The sequence below is a fragment of the Euprymna scolopes genome, chromosome 37 (assembly GCF_053919585.1).
Source record: "Euprymna scolopes isolate OS-2025 chromosome 37, ASM5391958v1, whole genome shotgun sequence".
NCBI classification, from domain to species: Eukaryota; Metazoa; Mollusca; class Cephalopoda; order Sepiida; family Sepiolidae; genus Euprymna; species Euprymna scolopes.
This window is the reverse complement of record NC_136518.1, coordinates 14,242,354-14,265,155: the sequence shown is the minus strand read 5'-3', so window position 1 is coordinate 14,265,155 and position 22,802 is coordinate 14,242,354. Positions and strand designations below refer to the sequence as shown.

The following is a 22,802-nucleotide window of genomic DNA, read 5'->3' as shown; positions in this document are numbered from 1 at the left end:
ATTTGAAACCTGAAACTCATGCATGCGAGGCGAGTACTCTGCCACTTGAGCTACAGCGTCACACACAAACTTGGACTTCTGGTTTGTTGACTGTTATGGCTTGTGTGAGCTGCACCGTTGTTTGACTGTGGAAATATATTATTTTTCACATTCTGAAAATTCTAATATATATATATATATATATATATATATATATATAATGATTTATTTTTAGTCTCCCCCGACAAAAGGAGGGTGGATCTGTAAATTCACTCTGTCCATATGCCCGTTCGTCTGTCCGCACTTTTCTAAATAACTATACCTTGGAATTTTTTTTAATTTTGCACAAACATTAAACATGATATAAGTAAAAAAAAAAAAAAGTAACAGAACGGATTTTCCAGGAAAACTCTGGGGTCCTTTTGGGTTAAAATGGCTAAAATTGACACATTTGTGCTTTATTAAAAGAAAATGATGTCTTGGATTTTTATAAAACTTTCTGACAAGTTGTAACTAACCGATTTCTATATAATTTTGTTTGTTTATACTTCATGATTACTCTTGGGCGTGCCTCAAGGGCTCTTTTAGGGCTAATAAAAACACTCCATTTTTGGGACTATTTTACCATATTTGTCCAAAATTTTCTGTGCATGTCTATTTAACAGTTTTGCATAGTGCTGAACTCAAATTTAAATATTTTAAGGCCTTGGGGTCTTTTGGGACTAAATGGAGTGGGGGAGGCAAATGATGGACTTAGTCATTTCTTTTTTTGCATGGTGCAGAACTCAAATTTACATGTTAAGACCTAAAACTGCATTGTTTGTTTATTTTCACCAAGATTTGACGTCTCCTAGTGACTTTTGCGGCTAAATTGGTGGGCTGAACTTTTTTATTGTAATTGTATCGATTTAATGAAATCTTATGTCTATTTAATGAAATCTTATGATGTCTATTTAATGTAATCTTATGATGTCTATTTAATGTAATCTTATGATGTCTATTTAATGAAATCTTATGATGTCTATTTAATGTAATCTTATGATGTCTATTTAATGTAATCTTATGATGTCTATTTAATGTAATCTTATGATGTCTATTTAATGTAATCTTATGATGTCTATTTAATGTAATCTTATGATGTCTATTTAATGTAATCTTATGATGTCTATTTAATGTAATCTTATGATGTCTATTTAATGTAATCTTATGATGTCTATTTAATGTAATCTTATGATGTCTATTTAATGTAATCTTATGATGTCTATTTAATGAAATCTTATGATGTCTATTTAATGTAATCTTATGATGTCTATTTAATGTAATCTTATGATGTCTATTTAATGTAATCTTATGATGTCTATTTAATGTAATCTTATGATGTCTATTTAATGTAATCTTATGATGTCTATTTAATGTAATCTTATGATGTCTATTTAATGAAATCTTATGATGTCTATTTAATGTAATCTTATGATGTCTATTTAATGTAATCTTATGATGTCTATTTAATGTAATCTTATGATGTCTATTTAATGTAATCTTATGATGTCTATTTAATGTAATCTTATGATGTCTATTTAATGTAATCTTATGATGTCTATTTAATGAAATCTTATGATGTCTATTTAATGAAATCTTATGATGTCTATTTAATGAAATCTTATGATGTCTATTTAATGAAATCTTATGATGTCTATTTAATGTAATCTTATGATGTCTATTTAATGAAATCTTATGATGTCTATTTAATGTAATCTTATGATGTCTATTTAATGTAATCTTATGATGTCTATTTAATGTAATCTTATGATGTCTATTTAATGCACTGCTACAAATATGTTACATCGTGTATTTCTAATAAAACCGTGCACAAAATTTAATTATACTTAAATGTAATTAAAAAGGAAAAGGTTTCTTTACGTTTTTCACTCAACGATTTAAATGCATAAACAAAATGTTTTGAGATTGAAAAAGATTTTTGGGATGAGGACAAATGTTTTTTGTTCGCTTTCTGTTTTTTTGGTTATGGTCAATATAATCATTTTGGTATTTTGTATATATATGTATACTTACAGACTGTTTTGCTGTATCACAGCTCTTCAGTGCTGCTCGATTACCCGCTTATCCCCAGCCAGCAATCGAACCTACAACTATCTAGTTTTACCTCTAGACCATGGGATTTGTTCACTCGTAAATCCTATCTCCAATGTTTTCTTATAAAAATTGACTGCCATGTTTAAAGTGCTCCATTTGTTCATTTACAAAGAGCTTTGGTTTCCATTATGCTTAGTAAGTAGCGGGCAATATAATTCCAAATTCTCTACCCAAAAAAGGGTTGAGGGGCTTATCCAGACATTTTCGCTATATTTCTTCAATGCAGCTAAACTAGAACCCATCACAAGCCAAAAAATCGAACCTATAACCATCTACCTGGGTGCCTGGCGTTGCCTGGGTGTTTGTAGGTGTGTGTTGAGCAAAACAAAAAAGTGGTAGCAGGCAGGCTTGAACCCATACCGCGAAGGAGGCAAAGAACGTGAAAAAAAAAAAAACGTGACGCTTGTGCCGTTGCATCCATCGCCAAACCGGAAGTGGCAACAATTCAAATTAAGGCTAGTTAATTGAAAAAAGGGGATGACTTTCGAAAATAGAGGCGAAAAAAGCAACCCCTCCTTGTATAAAAGTGCCCAGTTAAGGATAAAGAAATTAATCTTTTTTTTTTTTTTTTTATCCAATTTTTCAATATTTGTTGTTCGAAGGGTCGAGCTCCAAAACTATACTGATCTTGTGAAAATCCGTCATCTCTGAAAGTTTTAGGCAGACATACAAACATAAATACATACATTTAAACAGACAGAGGAGAGTTATATTATAGATGTAGAAATGTTTCAATTATATTTCACTTTTATTTATACAAATCCTTTAATTTCTGAAGATTGATTTAATTATAGCGCATATAACAAATAAATGATAAGTCTATATTTCAAATTCAAGATGTTGACCATCTTACCGTTTATTCCGTTAAGTTGACATGAACAATACATACATACACACACACACGTATATATATATATATAATATTGAAAAAAATAAACTTAGAACCAATATTTTTTAAAAGTGTTAAATACATAAGAGCTATATATATATATATAGAGAGAGAGAGAGAAAGCTATACATAATCTGTTGATTCATAAACACACTATGAGTTAAAAAAAATAATGAATAAACAAAGAAGTGCTTTGGACGCAGCGATCAGTTTTAAAACGGTTGCTCCTTTCTTTTTTTATTTTTTTTTTCTAAAGTCTTGTATATGAATGACTTAAAAGAAATTTGCTTGTTATTCTCTCTTTGGATGCTTTAACCAGAGATCAGCTGGTTAAACAATCTTTCCTTTTCACCAGCTGACGCTTACCCCCTCCCCTTCCTCTTCCTCTTTGTTCTCGTGTGAAGTGTTTACCAAAACACTTATATCCTCTATCTACTTTGCTACACTCCTCCTCATTCTTGTTGACGCGAATTGATGAGTTTTGTTTTGTGAAATTTTCACCAAGTATTTGCTCTATGCAATGCAAAACTCATGCTAAAAATTAAAAAAATAAATAACAGTATTCAATCAACATCATTGCTTGCAATATTTCTAATGTAGCTTTTTTTTTTTTTTTTTTTTCCCATATTTTTTGTACAGAATTTTGAAATGAACCCTTTAATTCACGGGGCTAGCATGTTTCATTAGCCATGATTTAGGTTTAAGTCCTAAGTAATTCGTAATGGTATGTTTAGTATTGCCCGCACTGAGAATTAAATCGTCAACGTCTAAGAGTATTATTTAATTTTACTTAGTACTTTATCCGTTACGCCATGAGGCCTTATAGACAAAGAATATCTCTGAATAATTTATTTAAAAGAAAGATTTAAACAGTTAAATTTTTTCATTTAAAATTCACTTTTAAAATTTTAAATTCATTTAGATTTGTTCAATCCGTTTTTCCTTTTACAATTATAAAATTTTTAGAAGAAAAAAAGTAACACTATGCTATATAACTATATAAAGTTTTTAATTACTTAACCTCATATTATAAATGGGTGCTTGTCCAGAATTCCCGCTATATTAAACAAAAATAAAAAAAATTTTGTGATATATGCATGACGGAAAGAAAATATTGTACTCCAAAAATAACTTAAATTGATAAAATAGTTTTATTTTTATAAAAACAAATCATTTTTAAGTGAATTTGATTTTTTTTTTTCTTCAATTTTTAAAATGGGTTTCTAAAATCTTGCAAGTTTGAATTATTTAGAATTATTACCTTTGTTTTCAAGTTGATATAACGATATTGTCGCTGTTTGGTTACTCATAAAATTTGATTTTCTTATTCAAAAATAAAACTGCTTGATAAATGTGATTTTTTTTTAAAATGATTTCTTTCCACCATGGCTACATACATCATACAGATTTTTTATTTATTTTTATTTTATTTTTTTCAATATAAGAGGAATTATAGACAAGCACACATACATTTTATTGAATAGTGTTAATAAAATTCACAATGCTTTCTGCGATCGAACCCTATTTGATAAAAATGCACTTCAGTCTAGCCCTGACTTATCCAAATTTCAGTCATGAATGCTTAATCTGTTTTATCACCATTTAATGACATGGTTGTTGTTTTAGTTGTCATCTTCCTATTAGGTGGAGTTATTCAGAATGAGTTTTGCACTCGCTGGACCAAAACCTCCCAGATTTTTATCTATGAGGTTATCTCAAAGATAATGTCCATCAAAACAATCACCAAACTCTTCCTGAATAAGGAGTATTGTTGCAAACCATATCAGAGCAATATTAAGAAAGGAGTAACCGTAATGGGTGGATTAAACTGGCTCCAAATGGGTTGATCGCGTCAAGGCGATTCACCCCTGCAGATCAGCAGCTGAGCCCTTGGCACACTTCGGCCATTTCCAGTTCCAACATTGAACACCAAAAACGTGGTGGGAGGGAGAAGCTATTGGTTCTGTGTCTGTCCACATTGTTCCATGAGAGGCTTGTGTGAGTTACTGACAATTTTTCACATTATTTTGTTTTAGTGATGGGGCATCCTACCGAATGTGAAACATTCTCTCACTATCTTGTACATTCTAACCGAAAGATTGTTTTATGATTCTAAATATTATTTCATTCCGTGCGATTGTTTGTATCTCTTTTTCACTTGGTTCACTGGTAGTTTTTGAAATTGTTTTCCATGTGTCCAGTTGCTTCTATAATTACTGAAATAATGGAAATCTTCCTAAGATTTTAGTTTCTCTTCATGATGTACACAAGACCTTGTTAATTAGTTCTCATTGTCCAAGTGTGCTGTTACTAAAGTCCTTAAACAACTTTTAATCAATAAAATTGTGTAACTACTTCTCGTGTGTCTGTTTGCATGTTTCTTGCTTGTGATTTATATATTTTTATTGACTTGCTGTTAATTATTGACTTGTAATTGATAATGCATAAAGTATTAACACAAACTTTGAAACTGAATTTCCAGAAATAATTTACTTGTAAATTATATCTATGCATTTCGGTTTATTTATAAACAAGTCAGCCATTTTAATTTTTTTAATAGTTAGGGAGGGGGGAGGGCAAATTTCAATATGAAATCATTTTGAGCTTTAAAATATATTCTAAATTTCCCGATTCCCCTAGGAATGAAACAAAAACGTCTCTAGCTCCTTTTTTTTTTCTTTAACCTGGGGTGGAAGTCACCTCTTATCAAGGTCCATATTCCTCTTGTGTATAAGGAATAATGAGTGGTGGGTGGCCAGTGAGACAACAATTGAAGAGACGTTCTCAACAAGAATTTATTTACATTAGACTTTAAAATGATCATGTTATCGTCAGCTGGAAAGTAGCCCTACTGTATTGTTCCACGGACAGATAGTTCTAGGAAAGAAATTTAGTTGTGGAATTTTCGTTTAGTTTTCGGCACAGATAGAGTACTTGCTAAAAGTATATTTTCATACTACTGTGTATGGTTGTATTTACAAACGCCCCAAATTCCCAACGAAAAAAATCTCAAAATTGAAACGGAACAGTGAACATTTTCACAAGCTTAATCAGAGTTAAATCCACTTAAATCTGCCAACATTTTCGATTATCCGGTTACAAAAGTTCAGTGTCAAGGTGATCAGACATTGTGAAATCCATTTTTTTTTATTTATTTATTTTTTTTTTATCATTCACAAAAAGTAGAATCCCACCTTTTATATACATGTGTACATGGCATAATCATGTTGACACCTTGGTTCCCGTTAGATCACTGAAGTTAAGCAACATTGAGTCTCGTCACTGCTAAAATGGGTGACCATAGAATTGGGGATTCCAGATGTTGCATGTACTCTCTGCTTATCTCGGCATTGTTTCTAGTCGTCCTGGATCTCTCTTTGCCACTGAACTCAAGCAATGCTGATTCAGGAGAGGTGTGGTTGGAGATTGTGCAACCCTTGCTTCATTACATGCACAGTTACTCTTATCGGGGATATCTATTGTCTTTTGAGACTGAACAGAAGCTTCCACTTTGATGTGCTACTGTCTGTTTCAAATTGAAACAGGGGACTGATGTCAGACTCTCTTCAGCCGCTGTTTATGTCTCTCTGGAAATGGTATCTTGCACACTGTGTGTGTGTGTGTATGTATGTATGTATGTATGTATATATATATTTCAGAATGTGTGATAGAATATATAATTATTTCCACCGCCAGACAACATTGCAGCCAGCAACAGCCACGAAAACCAACAAACCAGAAGTCCAAGACTGGAGTTTCGCCCTCATTTGGGCTCATCAGTTAGACACATCCGATCTCAGGATTCAAAACCAGAGCCTCTTTCATGCGAGGCAAGCACTCTACCAACTGAGCAAACGCGCCGCACACAAGAAAGTCTTGTTAACTATCATAGATCAAGCAAACTGCAAGGAAATCCAACAGTGGAATGCACCTAGCTTTGTTTCAAACAAGGGATGTGATCATCGCAATCAGCCTTAACCCAAGTCAATGTCTCACTAGTAAGAATTTATATTCGTTAGGGATGTCATCACGACAAGCCTATCCTAACAAGCAATAAGTATTGTCAGAATGTGTGAGAGAATGCCAGACAGCATTGCAGCCAGCAAGAGCCACAAAATCCAACAAACCGGAAGCCCAAGACTCGAGTTTCGCCTTTTCCTGGGAGTATGAAATTCACAAGCAGTCCCTAGTGACATATATATCCCTGTCAGGGGAGATGATGTCAGATTTTTGCAGCTTTTGCAGAGAGGTGTTGAAATCCTCCTACATACAGCCCTTGGTATTTACAAATGGTCACCCATCTGGTACTGATCAGGTTCAATGTTGCTTAACTTTGGTGATCTAAAGAGAACCGCTATATCAACATAATTGTCATATAAGGAATGCCAGTATGCCTGGAAAGATAAAAGAAAACTTACTGAAAATTATTTTCAGGATGTTAAATCTATATATCTAAAAGTGTGTGTGCGCGCGCGAGGACACTTCTCAACCTATATACTAAACAAATTTTTGATCTACAGATTTGAAATTTGGTGTAAAGGGTATTCAGACATGTGGACAGACATCTGAAAAAAAAAAAAGAAGGGCTACTAAGGTGTGAAAATAGAAAAATTGGGACTTGGGGTTTTTATCTTGTCAACTGTTTCATGACTGCGGATTCGCGAATTGTTCACATGACAGCTCCCTTATGTTAAGAATAAGTAGGTTTTAAAATACTTTTAAAAGATTGTGACAAGCTGGTCTAATGGTTATTGCACTTGACTCACTGTGTTTAGGTTTTGATCTCAGCTTAAGTATTTTTTTTTTCTACTTACAAGAAGTGAACTTTTTTAGAAAAAACAATACTTGCGTGCATTTTTTTTTTTTTTTTTTTTTTTTTTTTTTTTAAGAATTTAATGCTACATTCAATACCGGGCAATGCCGGGTACATCTGCTTAATTAAATTAATTAAAGCAAAAAAAAAAATATTGTGCTATGGGCTAAGGGTAGGAAGACATAGTGTTCCTTATTTAATCTCTGGTAAATGTCGGATTTTCCTGTTAGTATCTGATTTAATTCATCATGGAGTTTTCACAGGTCCTGCCAGTTTTGTATGCAAATGTTAACTTTTAATATCAGATGAGACTTGTCATATGTATTTACATAGTAAATTTTTTTTTTCCCCTTCCCGTCGGATCATGTTGAGGGAATTTCATCCTTCCAGATGAGGGATTGTCAATGAAACCGCTTCCTTCCTGTTGACCCAACAATTTAACGCTGAAGGGTAGGAGGATGTGTAATTCCTTGCTCTTTAAATATGACGGCCAGTAAATGCACCATTCAAATGCCGAGAACTTTCCTGCCGCATTCATACCAACACCTCTGTCTCCCCTGTCCCTTCCACATTATCTGCCATCCCCCCTTCTTTAGGGATGGCCGTGAATTAGTCATACATTGTTAAATGTTTGTTCGGTCATGGTAGAATCAAAAGAATTTGTTCAAGAATCGCATAATTGTTAAACTATGACAATCTATAAAAATCACAAACAGAAGAATGGAGCTGATACATCTGCCTGTAAAGAGGAACCACCTTTAGCTGAGGAATGGTAAAAATGTAGGTACAGGTTCAAATTCTGTCAGAATCTTTTTTTATTTATTTTTTTTTTTTAATAAATCCAGAAAAGGTTGATTTCCACTTAATCTAAAGTCTTTCCCCATGCTTTTTTTTTTTTCATTGAACTTTAAATCCGCTTTCTGATTCTCAAATCACAACAGTTTTACTTATTTTTTTCATCATTATTTGGTTGGATTTTATTTCTTTATTCTCTTTACATTCATCTTTTTTTTTTTCTCTCTTACCAAGTGTTTAAAGGGATTCTAGAGGACATAACTTCCCATTTGAAAATTTAAATATTTCAGATTTGCATATAATTTGATCGGTAGTCATTCAACATCTATTAAACAAGATTCTCTGCATTTTAATTTCTTAAAATCCATCTATAATATAAATTTTAAACATGAAACCTTCTCTAAAATTCAAATTGTGATGCGAATTTTGATGTAAATTGAATAAGGATTCTAAATATAAGATATTTGTGCCTTGATTTCAATTTTCATAAACGAACATGAAAGTACGAGAAGTACAAATCTGTTTGAGGAATTTTACCCATCCTGGGACAGGTGTTTTTCTAATGTGTGTATGTGTATAATATATATATATATATATATATATATATATATATATATTATATGAGCAAACAGTTAATAAAATGTTAAAAAACACTTTGAAATGAGTTAAAAACATATTTAATCTAAAAAGGAAACACTAGATAAATGGATAGTCCTTAATCCGTGGAGTTTCGAAGAAATACTCTCCTTCTCATCAGAGGGTAGGAATTAGCAAAATGCGGGATCGGATTTTGCATGCAGAAGTATTTGATGAAACAACAAGTAAGTCAAAGATCTTACTTGAAAACAAAATAAGTTAAGCAGAGGGAATATGGTAAAGAAAAAGGTGATTACACAAGAATGGATAGTCTGGTGGAAGATAAAAAATCCAGTGACGGTAAAATCCAAATGTAAAACTTCAAGAAAGTTAAAAGAATTTCCATTTGTACAAGTAAAATCCAAAGAAATCCCGTAATTGGAAGAAGATGGTCCATAATAATCCAAAGGCAGAAATCCATGGAATAATTCACAAACATGTGTACAAGGAAAAAAATATTAATAAAAGAAAAATAAGATGTGCTTTTCACTCTACTTCCGAGACATAACTAGTTACCCTATTTCCGACTAACAGAATAAGGCCATACCAGCCATAGCATACCCTAGTCTATTTGATCTTCATATGAAATTTGCACCTCAGAATGTCTGGTATTTGGTGTATTATTCATAAAAAGGTTTCATCCACTAAGTCCTTTATCTGGTTCAGCAGCTGAAGACTTAATCAGTACTACCAGGTACATGTAGTTGGTCTTTGACTATGGAATCTGGCTTTGCTAGTGATATCATATGACTTAGCTTGGATTGACTGTGATGATTACAGTTCCTGTACTTTTACATACACAAATTTTGTATGAACCTTTATGATAAGGTGCAGTGAACTTAGTATTATGGTATCCATTCAGTGCTCGGTTATGGATTAGTCAATACAAGACAAAATTGACTGTAGAAGATTTCTCGGAAACAATGGGGCTGATCTAACTGAAGTTTTTTTTTTTTTTATGGATCTTTATGGTGCAGTGAAGTATTACATCTACTTGCTACACAGTTAGGATTTAATAGGAATAATATTTAATACAAAAATGAGTTCAAATTTGATCATCTTCGACTACCAATTTGGCATAAAGCACCCATTCTAAGTTAACGGCCTATAACTTTTGCCCATTCTTAACACGCTAAACAGTTTGCACATCATTTTGTATTTAATTGACAAAGAGCACATTTAAAAAAAAAAAAAAAAATTTTTCTGAAAGAAAATTTAGGTCATTGTTTGTGATGAGTGTCACTTACCAAAGACACTGGTCAATAACTTTAAAAAATGGAGACTTCCTTTGTGTGTGTGTGTGTGTGTGTGTGTATATCCTTCACTCTAATTAAAACCAATGTCTATTTGTATATAAATATATTTTTCACTTTTTTTTCCAACTTTTTTTCTCAGAGCAAGGATCTGTTTCCTAAAGCTAACCTTTGATTTCTGTATGAGATGCATAGTGTTTAAAGTTGTTAAAGTTTGAGTAAAGCAATGAAGGATTTCTATCTTGTTAATGGACCAGTTAATTATTTTCTTTTCTTTTTCTCTTGTCTTTGAGTTCCAGGATAAAAATTCATCTGGTCTGATGGAATATCCAGCTTTTTACTGTTAATTGTGATAATATCACTAGGAGAAAATGCTCCATTCCTTATAGAAGTCTCTGCATAGCCATACCGCAGGTGTCTGGTTTTCCTAACAAACCCCTGTACAGTCAGTGAAGACATTCAAATATGGTGTCTGGGGGATAATTCAAACTTAATTTGCATATAAAGATTAAAATCAACTAAATCTTATGTCTAAAATATTAAATTACTGCACTGTTAGGAAACACTGGTCAATCCTGGTCAGTCATTAGTTAAGTGTCAGTTTTAAACTCTGACGCCCTAACTTTTTTTTTGTTGTTGTTTTAAGTGGGAATATTTTTCTCATAAATATATTCCAATTTGTATAAGTCCACTTTTAATATAAGCGATACTCTCTTTATTTGGATATGTCTGTAGTTTGGATTTTTTTTAACAAAGGTAATTACATGAAAGCCTCAGTGCAGATACTACACTTTGATATTAGCCCAAGGAGCCATAAAAACTTTTTTTTTTTTTTTGTGATTAGGCATTTTTAAATGACTGAAGAAAAAACATCCTGAATATAGTGCGTCAACATAATTTTTAAATAAAATAATTTTACTGTTAATTTATTCATATCAATATTGTGAGGTTTACATTTGTGTTCAGCATTTATAAAAAAAGGAATTAAATTTTATTTTCAATTTATTCATACTAATAATATTGTGAGGTCTACGTTTTTTCTTGACATGATTAGGAAATGTTTTACAAGAGGTGCTGATGTTGTAGAGAACAAATACTGCACTTTGATCTTAGCCAAAAGGTGAGGGAGCTATGAAAAATGTATTTTTTATGGCTAAGTATTTTTACAACAATGAAACAAAACGTATAGTTTGTTTATTCAAAATAATTTCACCTTTAATTAATTCATACCAATAATATTGTTGGGTCTGTGTTTATGCTTGACATTTATGAAAAGGAAATAAGTTTTACTTTTCATTTATTCATATCAATAATATGAGTGCTGTTTGGAGGTCTTGTCTATTTAAATTAAAGATTTAAAGAATTTTTGTCCAGAACGATTATCTAATGAATATGCCTCTGCCCAGAGGTTTTGTATACCTTGCTCAAATAAAATAAGATTTTATTTATATTCTCTGAAATCAACACTCGGGTAAGACTGGTTAGTTCTGCTAATTAAGTCAATGCTAGTCTTATAATCTGAAAACAAACAATGAGATAATTAGAAATTTGTTCAAGACAAATAGTGTCACTTGAGCCTTTTAATCTATGAAAGTTTTTCTCTTTATAAAAGTGAGACAATTGGTAAATAACTTTTTTTGTTCCTCAATATAATTTGATGTTGAAAATGTGTCGGTTCATAGAAGCACCTTGGAATAAATGAAAAAATATAGAATAAACAGAAACTGTTTTAAGATTTGAAAAGTTTTTTTTTAAGTTGAAATACAAATTAATTTGGAATTTAAAATCCCTCGTCGGTGAAAGTTTAGTTTTTTTTTTTTTTTAAATTTTTTTTTATCCCTTCAAAGTAAAGTTCATCCTTGTGTTGTTTTACTGAGATTGTGCTAGCTATTAATGCATATATAACTCTCTTTGGGTGGCGGAGGGGGGAGGGGGGTTAAGACAAAGGGCATATGCTCGATAATATGAAGTTGAAAATTTTGATAATTACACATTAAATTTTTTTATAATTGAATATTTTTTAGTTTTATTCAAAAATTTAATTACACAATGAAATCCACCAGAATGCATGTCTGTTTCTTAAAAGCTCTCGTCCTCTTTAGTCTCATACCACGCTGACAACCAATTCCCCCCTGCCTGCAAACAGTTTTGTCTTTATATTATTCAATTAATTGGAGTCCATTATTGAGATGAGTATTATTTATTAATTTATTTATTGCAGACTGTTATCCTCATCTTTTTAGTTGTTTCACAATGTTTCGGCCAACTATTCTTTTGGCCTTCGTCAGGTGGTAACTGCGATGGAATAGGAACTATGAATCTTCTAATTGCATCCTCAGCCTTCCATACTTGTCGTCTCTCCATGTTTTGGCCAAGTTAACCTCTGGGTAGGATTGTATCTTCAGACAATGCTCACCTGTTTCAGGAATAAATTAGTTTTGTTGATCGATTTTTCTAGGCAAAGGAGATAATCTTTTGAATAATTGTTAATTATTAACTTAATTCACCAAACAATACCATATTAATTAAATTAAACTTTTTCAAACTATTTAAAAATAAATTTGATTATGAAATAAAATCTATATATTTATTGGCTTTAAAGATGTCTGGTCGATTTCATTTCAAAAAAGATTTTTTATTTATTCAAAAATCAAATATTTATTAACATTCTTTCATTAAATCATTTTTCCAAAAATGTGCAAAATTGCTGGCATTTATGCCTTTTAACTTTTGAGGACAATTTCGTCTTCAATTTTGAAGACTTCCACTCAGAACGGGTGGGGGGGGCAATTCAATAAGTTCTTATTAAAGTTTAAAAATTTGTTTAAAAAAATGTTTTTATAAATAAACTAGCGAGGGGTACCCGGCGTTGCCCGGGTGTTTGTAGGTGTGTGAAAAAAACCCGAAATGTGAAAAAAAACAGGTGCCCGTGAAAAAAAACGAAGCCTTGCCGTGCAGTTGGAAAATAGTAAAGTGTGAAAAAAAAAAAAAACAGGTGCGCATTTTTGATTGATGTGACGGCGATAGGTAATCAGCAGTTAGCATTTTGTGTGGGACAGTTTTTAATGAGGTCAATAAATCGGTTTGTTTGTTTTTAAAAACCCGCTCCCTGTTTATTAGGGGGAGCGTCTCGTCTCGAAATGAAAGCTACCGTCTGATATGACGAAGTCGACATTGACCAAACGTTACTTAGCTCTCACTGGCTTTCGGCCAATGATTAGAGTCGAGTTTGGCTTTTTGTTTATACCGAAAACCGAATGTAACGTGTGCCAATGCGGGAAATGTCGAATAATTAACGTTTGAAAGTCAATAAAATTAGACAGGTGAGATCCGTGGTTAAGTGTGAGATATTACAATTTATAGATGATATAAAAAGTTTTAAGAAGTTGTGAAGCGAGCGAGCGCTTCTCTGAAAGAAGCCTTTTGTGGACATCGAGGAAAAGCGTACATACATACATACATTTTCGCTTTTTTATATATAGATGTCACATGCATTTCAATAATGACTGTTCAAACTATTCATAAATTTTAATTTTTTTAAATTTATTATGAAAATTTAATTTTGTAAAAAAAAAAAAACAAAAAAAAAACCGTTTTCTATTACAAAATAACCAAACCAAACACTGAATAAATATTTGAAGATATAAAGAACTTGAAACATAGTAACTTTTCCAAAATTACTGGATTCAGCATTAAATAACCTGAAAAGGGTTGATATGTTGTAAAAAAACAACCCCCCCCCAACTAAACCAAATTAGTTGGACTGTTTAGGAGCCCTTCGTATATGATGTGTATACATGAGTGAATTAGGTATTAACTCTTGGATGCTGACTACCAAATTAGTCAGATTGCTTTCCTGTCATGAAGTGTCAATCCTCGCATACTCATTCAGAATACATTATTTTCACTTGATGACGATTAAAGATAACTAATTTAGACCTAATCATTTTTTGTGCTAATTATAAATTTGTCGCTTTATCTTTTTAAATATAGCTTTTAATTAGTTATTAGGTTTTGCTTTTATCTTGCGAAGCAACCACGAAATGTCACCGACTGGATGAGGCCCTCCCCCTTTCTCGGCTTGTTAACTTTTCATGTTGATTAAATGATTCTAGAATGTTCAAAGAGCTTTTTGTTGAACACTTGTTTATCTATATATAATAAAGCTAGCCTGGCGTTACTCGAGTGTTTGGAGGTGTGTGTTAAACAAACAAAAAAAAAATCGTAGTAGGCAGGCAAGCTCGAACCCGTACTGCGAAGGAGAAAAAGAATGTGTGCAAAAATAAAATAAAAAAAGAAAGGCTAGTCAATTTAAGAGTGGATGACTTTCAAAAATATCAGCATAAAAAGTGACCCCCTCCTTGTAGAAAAGTGCCCAGTTGAGGGTGAAGGAATTAATGTTTTTAGTCAATTTTTTTGAATTTGTCGTCTGAAGGGTTGAACTTCAAAATGATACAAATCATGTGGAAATCTGTCTCCTCTGTCGAAAGTTTTAGACAGACATACAAACATACCTAACTAATATTCCTGGTGAACCAAGTGCAAAAGAGATTCAGACAATTGCACTTAAGGGAACAGCGAGGATACTAAAAAGAGCTCTCGGTTGGTTTCAATAAAAAAGCGGGGCAATGTTGGCAGCTGGTTTGGCTGCCCCATACCCGGCATTACAATCTTCAAAGGAAGAAAAATAAAAAAAATAAAAAATTAGACAGGTGAGATTTATATTATAAACTAGGAGGGGGTACCCGGCGTCGCCCGGGTGTTTTTAGGTGTGTGTGGTCGGGGGTGGGGGTCTTAATGAAAACCTAAGAATAAGCGAAGTAAAAAAAAAAAAAAAGTCCGGAAAAACGAACGTTAAAAAAATCTGAAAAAGCACGTGAAAAATGGCTTCAATAACCCTGCTTCAATGTTGAAATTAAAAAAATCGAAAAAAAGACACCTCGCACCACGATTCGAACCCAAAACGTTTAGATAATGAGGCTGTGCTCTAAGCAACTGAGCTAAGACAACATCCACGAAATAAGATTGTTTTTTTTTTTTTAATCTTTAAACTAAATCAGGTTCCGACGTCATTTGCGCATGCGTAGAACCGAACTCGTCATGAGAGGACGGTTTTTGCTGACAGGGGTAAAGTTGGTAAGATCAAACCCGAAGCCCTGAGGCGAAGTTTGAAAATAAAATCGGCCAGCCAGAATGTGTTACTGAAAGATGTTTGAATTTAAGTAAGAACCAAATTGACAGGTGCGCACATGGAAGTCATAGAGCGTTACGACAATGTAAGCAATGGCTATTCAGCAAATGAGGTCAATGACCAGGTTTGTTTGTTATAAGTGAAGTAAAAAAAGAAAACATAAAAACAAACGTTAAAACTTAAGGGGGGGGTAATCAAAACATTGAAAAAACACAAAAAAAACTAACGTAAGGCAAATGAACGATGTGAAATGTAAAAATCGAAAAAAGAAAACAGAAAAACGAACACATGAAAAATGGCTTAAATAAGCCTGTTTCGATATTAAAATTTAAAAAATCGGTGGGTACCCGGGTGTTTTTGGGTGTGTGGTCGGGGGTGGATAAGCGAAGTGTAAACAAAAAAAAACAGAAAAACGAACGTTATGTGAAAAATGGCTTAAATAACACTGGTTCAATATTTAAATTTAAAAAATCGAAAAAAAAAAAAAAAAAGATCTCACACCACGATTCAAACCCAAAACGTTTAGATAACGAACCAACGCGCTAACCAACTGAGCTAACGCTACATGCATGAAATTTAGTCAGTTTTTCAACTATTTAAAGTAAAACAGGTTATGACGTCATCTGGCACATGCATAGAACTGGTTGTCGTCATGAGAGGACCGTGTTTGTTGACCCTCCCCCTGTCGAAAATTGTCGATTTCAGGGTGAAAAAAAAATGAACGTTTTTGGCCAATTTTTCGATATTTTTCGAGCGAAGGATGGAGCTTCAATATGATGCTGAGTTTGTGAATTTTCGTCGTGTTCGAAAGTTTTTAGCGGACACACAAATACACGTACATACAAACAAACAAACATACATACACACATTTTCGCTTTTATATAGATGACTGCAGAAATACCCCTCTGGAGCAAAGTAACATTGGTTATCCACAACAGATACCACTTACAAATTCAATACAGCTGGGCTAATAGCCACTATCTTGTGTAGTTTTCGAACACCATTTTAGACACATTTAGTTGTGATATTAAAAGGCTACATTACATCCTACGAGCAACACCATCACAATCGTAACATCTACAGAAGGAGTCCCAATTTCTCTCTCTATTTTTAGTACTACCACTGCTACCAGTAGTCACCAAGAGAAATTCTACATGTTCCACAGATTTTGTAATTACACCAACTATAACTAGCTCGAAAAAACATAGACCTAACATAATTTTTCCAATTTCCTATTCATCTCCTACATAATAAAATCACTGCAAAAATTCCCCATCTGGAACAAAGTAGCGTAAGTTTTCAACAACAGATGCCACATAAAAATTCAATATATCTAGCCTTATAGCCAATATCTTATTTAGCTTTCGAACACCTTTTTAGACATATTCAGTCATAATAAAATGCTACATTGCACCAGGCAAACAACATCACAATCGCAACATTTTTAGAGGGAGAAGTCCTTTCTTTTCTCTCTAACTATTTAATCCTAACACTGCTACCAGTTGTCATCGGGACCAATTTTACATTTTCCACAGATACTGTGATTACAGCCATTGTAATTGACACATAGACATAACATAATCTTTCGGATTTCTGATTCATAAATGATAATGGCTCCTTTGTCAAAGTTTGTCCATTCTGATTGGCTGAGCGCTGAAAATTCTCATATTCCGAAATTCGATTCTTTTAAATAAATAAATAGTTTGAAACATGGCATCAAGTTCATAACATGCTTAGATGATTAGTTGTGCATGTGTCTGTGTGTATATGAGATAAATCACTCTAATACTTGCTTTAGCAAAACTGAGCCACAGCAACGCATGGCAGAGTACAGCTAATAAAGGCTCCTTTTCCCAAAATCTGTCCATTCTGATTGGCTGAGCTCTAAAAATGCTCATATTCCAGAATGCAATTCTTTCCTTTATAAACGGACAGTTACTAAAATTAAAACATGGCGTCATTAACATATATTATTTCGCCCGCCGTCCAGTTCATTTAATTCTTAGGTCATTACAATTGTGTGTGCGCGTACAATAAATTTCACTCTGTTATATTAGTTGATTTTCATCTGTCGAACTGCTGTTCGCTATTGTTCTATGCAATCAACACTGTTATTATTACCCCGCCCTCTGTCTCTCACTTTGCATATTCCCCTTGCGTATGTTTGTGTCTCTATGTTCAGTTGAACATACGTCTCAAATAAAAACAATAAGGCCTTTCGTTGATAAAAAAAATTACCAAAATGTTATCTACCTAATTGTCATTTTGCATTTAGTTATGTCTTCAAAGATTCAAAGGAAAAATGATTTCGATTGTTTGTTTTTGTCACGTGACATATGCTGTAAACAAAGAAAAAAGCTAACATTTCTAATTTCAACAACTATTTTATTTATTAATTCATTTATACCTTATCGTTTTTTCACGAGTTTTCGCTATTTACATTAATGCGACATGACAATTTATTAGATTCTATTGGTTACACTTGAACAGATTTATTTCGATTTCCGAATATCGTTACATTAACAAAGTTTATGAAAATTCTCATTAATTGAATGCAATATTTTCTCTCAAAAAATGTGCTGAAATAAGGATATTTTTAAAAATAAAACAAAAACCGATTTGTATAACTAACTAGCATTTCAGCCCGGCTTTGCCCGGGTGTTTTGAGGTGTACGCTTAGCAAAACAAAAAAAGTCAATTTTTTTTTAATTTGACCCCTATTATGACCCCTTAAAATTTATAGTTTCGGGCTCAAATCACTTTATTAAGTTAGATCCAGGTTCAAGGAACCTATATCTAAAATTTCAAGTGTCTAGACCCAAAATTGTCGGAGGAGTTTGGTAGAGTTCTTAAAGGTCAAATCGTTGAAATTTGACCCCTTAACAGCCAAATTTCTGGCTGACACCCGTCACATCGATTTTCCCAAATCTCAGTACCTGGTATTTCAAATTTCGAGTCTATAGACTAAAAATTGACAGTTAATGCGTTGGGAAATGTACACAGACAGACAGACACGTTCACTTTTATAGATATACAGATTCCTTTTATTAAAACTTATCCTACAACATTTTTACATTCTTTTCTCATTTGTTTCTTCCGTCTGAATTATTATCAGTCTCCCACTTTGTTGGTTTAATCGTTGAAGAGTTTTCTTTACAATTTTTCCATCAATTTTATTTATAACTAGCCTGGGAGCCCGGCGTTGCCCAGGTGTTTGTAGGTGTGTGTTGAGCATCCCTACTCCATGATGCAACCGGAAATTCGGAACGTTAAAATTAGGCAAAGTCAAGCTAACCGATACAGTAACTTGCAAAAAAATCGATCCTCTCTTTGTAGAAAACTGCCCAGTTGAAGATGAAGGAATTAATATTTTTGGCCAATTTTTCGATATTTGTCATCAGTCATCAAGCTTCAAAATGATACCAATCTTGTGAAAATCTGTCTTCTTTGTCAAAAGGTTTAGACAGACATCCATACTGATCTGAAATGGAACACGTATATCAAGTCTGTTGCCTGAGCTGCTGGGAAAATGGTGGGATCCTTCTACCGCTCCAGAAGATATCTCACTACTGATGCAATTCTCTATATAAAAGCAAAGTCGTCCAAAGCTGGAGCTTTTAAAAATAGCCTATCCTGTCTTGACAAAGTACAAAATAGACTTTGTGGATTAGTGGGGGATGGCCTTTTCTCTTCCCTGCAACCTCTCTCCCACAGAAGAGACGTTGCGAGGGTCCCCCCTTGCCAATCTTTCACGATAAACACCCGTCTAGCTAAAACCACTGTCAGCAATTCCCCCCCCTCTCCATCTATGCCCAAATCAAAGCATAGATTCCATGAACAAAGCTTCTTTCTGAGAAGTGCATGCTTCTGGAATTCTCTTCCGTTTGCCTGTTTCCCACCTGACTACAACTTGGATATCTTCAAGTCCAACATAAACAAATTCCTGATTAATCGCCTCCTTAAGTAAGACACTTTATCAAATCTCCAATAACAACTATTACTACGATATTATCCCCTTGATTACTGGGCACACGATAACCCTTATCCCCGAGTGGCTTACACTTGATAAAAGGTGATCACCATGTGTATAAAAAAAAAAAAAAAAAACTAGGTATGGGCAAAATGAATGCTGACATTCACAATGTATAAACATTTTGACCCCCTCCCTTTACTTAAAAATTCACCAAAAATCAGGAAATTAACCAATTTTAATAAAAATTTTCAGTATTTATCAAATAATAATCGCGGAATATAATGAACTAATTCTTTTTTATTTAAATCTTAGTGAAAATGTATTATTTTGTTTAAACAAAAACTACCTTTACTAAAGTTATGGTTTTCAGTAGTAAATAAAAAAACGTAAAAATTTATTTTTGCTTTTTTTTTTTTTATATAAATAAAGCATCGTAATTTGTAACAATAAAAATAAAATAATTTTTACAGAAACATTACGAAAAAGCCCTTAAAGTCTGTATTAACTAATTCGATATAACTCGAAGAAAAATGAATTTCTCGAACTACTGATATTATCATTGAATTAAGCATTTCTTATTTAATATTATCACAAAATAAAATTATAATTGCAAAAAATATTTCTACATTTTTTTTTTAAATACAGGTTTTGCATAATTTTTATATGCAAACTTATAATAATTTCCTTGCTCGCAAGAATGTAAAAAAAATTTATATAATATGGAACAATAATTAAAAAAAACATTAATTTAAAAATAGGAACATACAAAAATAATTAAAAAATGGAAAAAGTGATACAAACGTTCCATGTCGGTAACTACGGATGCCCATTCTTGAAAAGAAAAAGAAACCTGTCCGTTTTGCCCCCTCCACCTCTGCCCTCTACCTTTTCCCTCCAACTACCCGGTGTCATTTTCAGATACGTTTCAAATTGTGTAACGTCGACTTTAAATTTCAGGCAAACATCCAGATTAATTAAAACGTAAGTTTGTATTTTTTTAAGTGTTAATTTTTTCAATAATTATAAATTGTTTCCTTTCCACTTTGAATTCTGTATAGATATTAATAAATAATAGTGTTAAATTTATTTTTTTTTCAATGAATAAATTGTCAGTATAATTAATGAATTTAATTAACATTTATGCCGTTTAAAGTTTATGAAAGTTTAAATTTTATTAATAATCGTTTGAACTTTTATAATCAATAAATTGGCATCGATAAGCCGGAACATTGTTATATAATAATGAAACTGTCATTGATGTGGTTCCGTATTTCTTTGAATTTTTCGCCATTACTTTTTTTTTTTTTTTTTTTTTTTTTTTTTTTTTTGACACGAAACTAATTTTGTTGCTATCATGGCCATATTTTTGGATAATTATTACTCTTTTTTGCAAAAGTTAAGTACATTTATTTTATTAATTCATTATTTTAAGACTTTAACTTAATACTTAACTTGGAAATAATTCCAGAAAACTTGTATTTCTCTTGACAGAAAAATGTAAACACGATATTTCTCATGATGAATTTTTACGTGAAATGTACGTTTTTCAGATTTGAGATAAAATTATTCCATGTATTTTTTATTTCACACGCTATATTTTCTTTGAGAAATTAACTTTAAGCTGTAATCTTTTAAACATAATCAAAAAGTAACCGGAAATTTAAAAAATATTATGATTAACCGGCGTTCAAAATCAGGTCCCATACCAAAGCAGGCATTAGAATTGCCCGTACCTAATACATACATACAGACACAGGTGAGATTTCTATTATAGATAAAACGCTACACTTTCATACAAAAAATAAAATAGGCTAAATGTTTGAATTTACGAGATCCCTCAGTGCATGCTTGCATACATTTCCATAGTAATATTAAGCCCTAATGTGTTCCCCTCTGTAAACCTAATGTGTAACGGCCAGCAATGCATTGAATGAATACAACGGATACACCATTTTTTTATTTAAGATATTGCACTTCACAATTCGCTGACGTTTGCAATAATCATTAACAAGTCACAAAATATTGTGCGTCTGCAAGTATTGAGAACATGAACGTAATAAACATACATTTTGTGCTTGTTTGAATGGAAAAACAAACAAACAAAACTGAGCCACAGCAACGCATGACCGGGTACAGCTAGTTGCAAATAAAGAGAAGGCAGTTATGGTCATGTAGCACCCCCCCCCAAAAAAAAAAAGAAACATGCTAGGAATACCTCAACTAAAAACACTTATCCATGTAGGTAGTACAGTAACTTGCCTTTGGTCACACTTATCTATAAAAGTGAGAATGTGTGTGAGGACACTTCTCAACCTATATACTTAACGAATTTTTGATTTTCAGGCTTGAAAGTTGGTATATAGGGTAATGAAACGTGAAAAACTTTTTAATTGGTTTTCATTTGGAATAAAGGGCTGCTAAGGTATAAAAATTGAAAAATTGGCATTGGATTTTTATTTGTTTGTCAACGGTATAACGACTGCACATGCGTGAATCATTCGCACTGTGTTAAGAGTAAGTAGGTTTGAAAATACTTTTAAAGATCATGCCAAGCTGGTATAATGGTTATCGTACTTGACTCACTGTCTTTAGGTTCTGGCTTTGATCTCAGCTTAAATATTTGTTTTTTGTTTATTAATAAGAAGTGAACTGTTTAGAAAAAGCATAATACTTGATATGCACTTCTCAGTTTCTTTGCGTTTTTCTTTGTTTTTCTTTTTTTTTCTCACTTAAGGAATTTAACGTTATGTTTAATATCGGGCAACGCCGGGTACATTTTCTAGTTTCTTATCCAGTTGTTGCTTTTTCACTTCGTTTAGCACAAACTGTTTGGCTAATTACACCCTTTCCACATAATGTACTTGCAATAACCCTTATCCCTGAGTGGCTTCTGGGCCTTGATAAGTGGTGACCACTGTGTAAAGAAAAAAAAAAATTCATAATAGCTTTCGAAATCTTATTTTTCAACATATGTAATCAATCAGGAAAGGATTTTTTTCATTTTAAGCAAAGCAAATATTTTCATTTGATAGCTTATGGGTGCTCTTATTACATTTATTTTATAAGCCATTGTTTATTTTATACTTGCTTCTTTGAACATCTTTTTAAACCTGTTGAAA

General features: G+C 32.5%; 1 protein-coding gene across 10 annotated transcripts in view; it reads left to right on the top strand.

The window, feature by feature from the left end:
• LOC145261095 (serine/threonine-protein kinase TAO1-like) overlaps positions 1-22,802 on the top strand; it is a 315,191-nt gene that overhangs the window by 32,582 nt on the left and 259,807 nt on the right. Inside the window, exon 1 of one of the 10 annotated variants that reach the window (XM_080119291.1) lies at positions 8,344-8,615. The exons of 8 other annotated variants lie outside the window; for them this stretch is intronic. The gene's annotated coding sequence lies outside the window, so the exon portion shown is untranslated. Of the gene's footprint in view, positions 1-8,343; positions 8,616-22,802 lie in introns of those variants that run through there. One more of the 10 variants, XM_080119284.1, reaches the window with a different exon arrangement.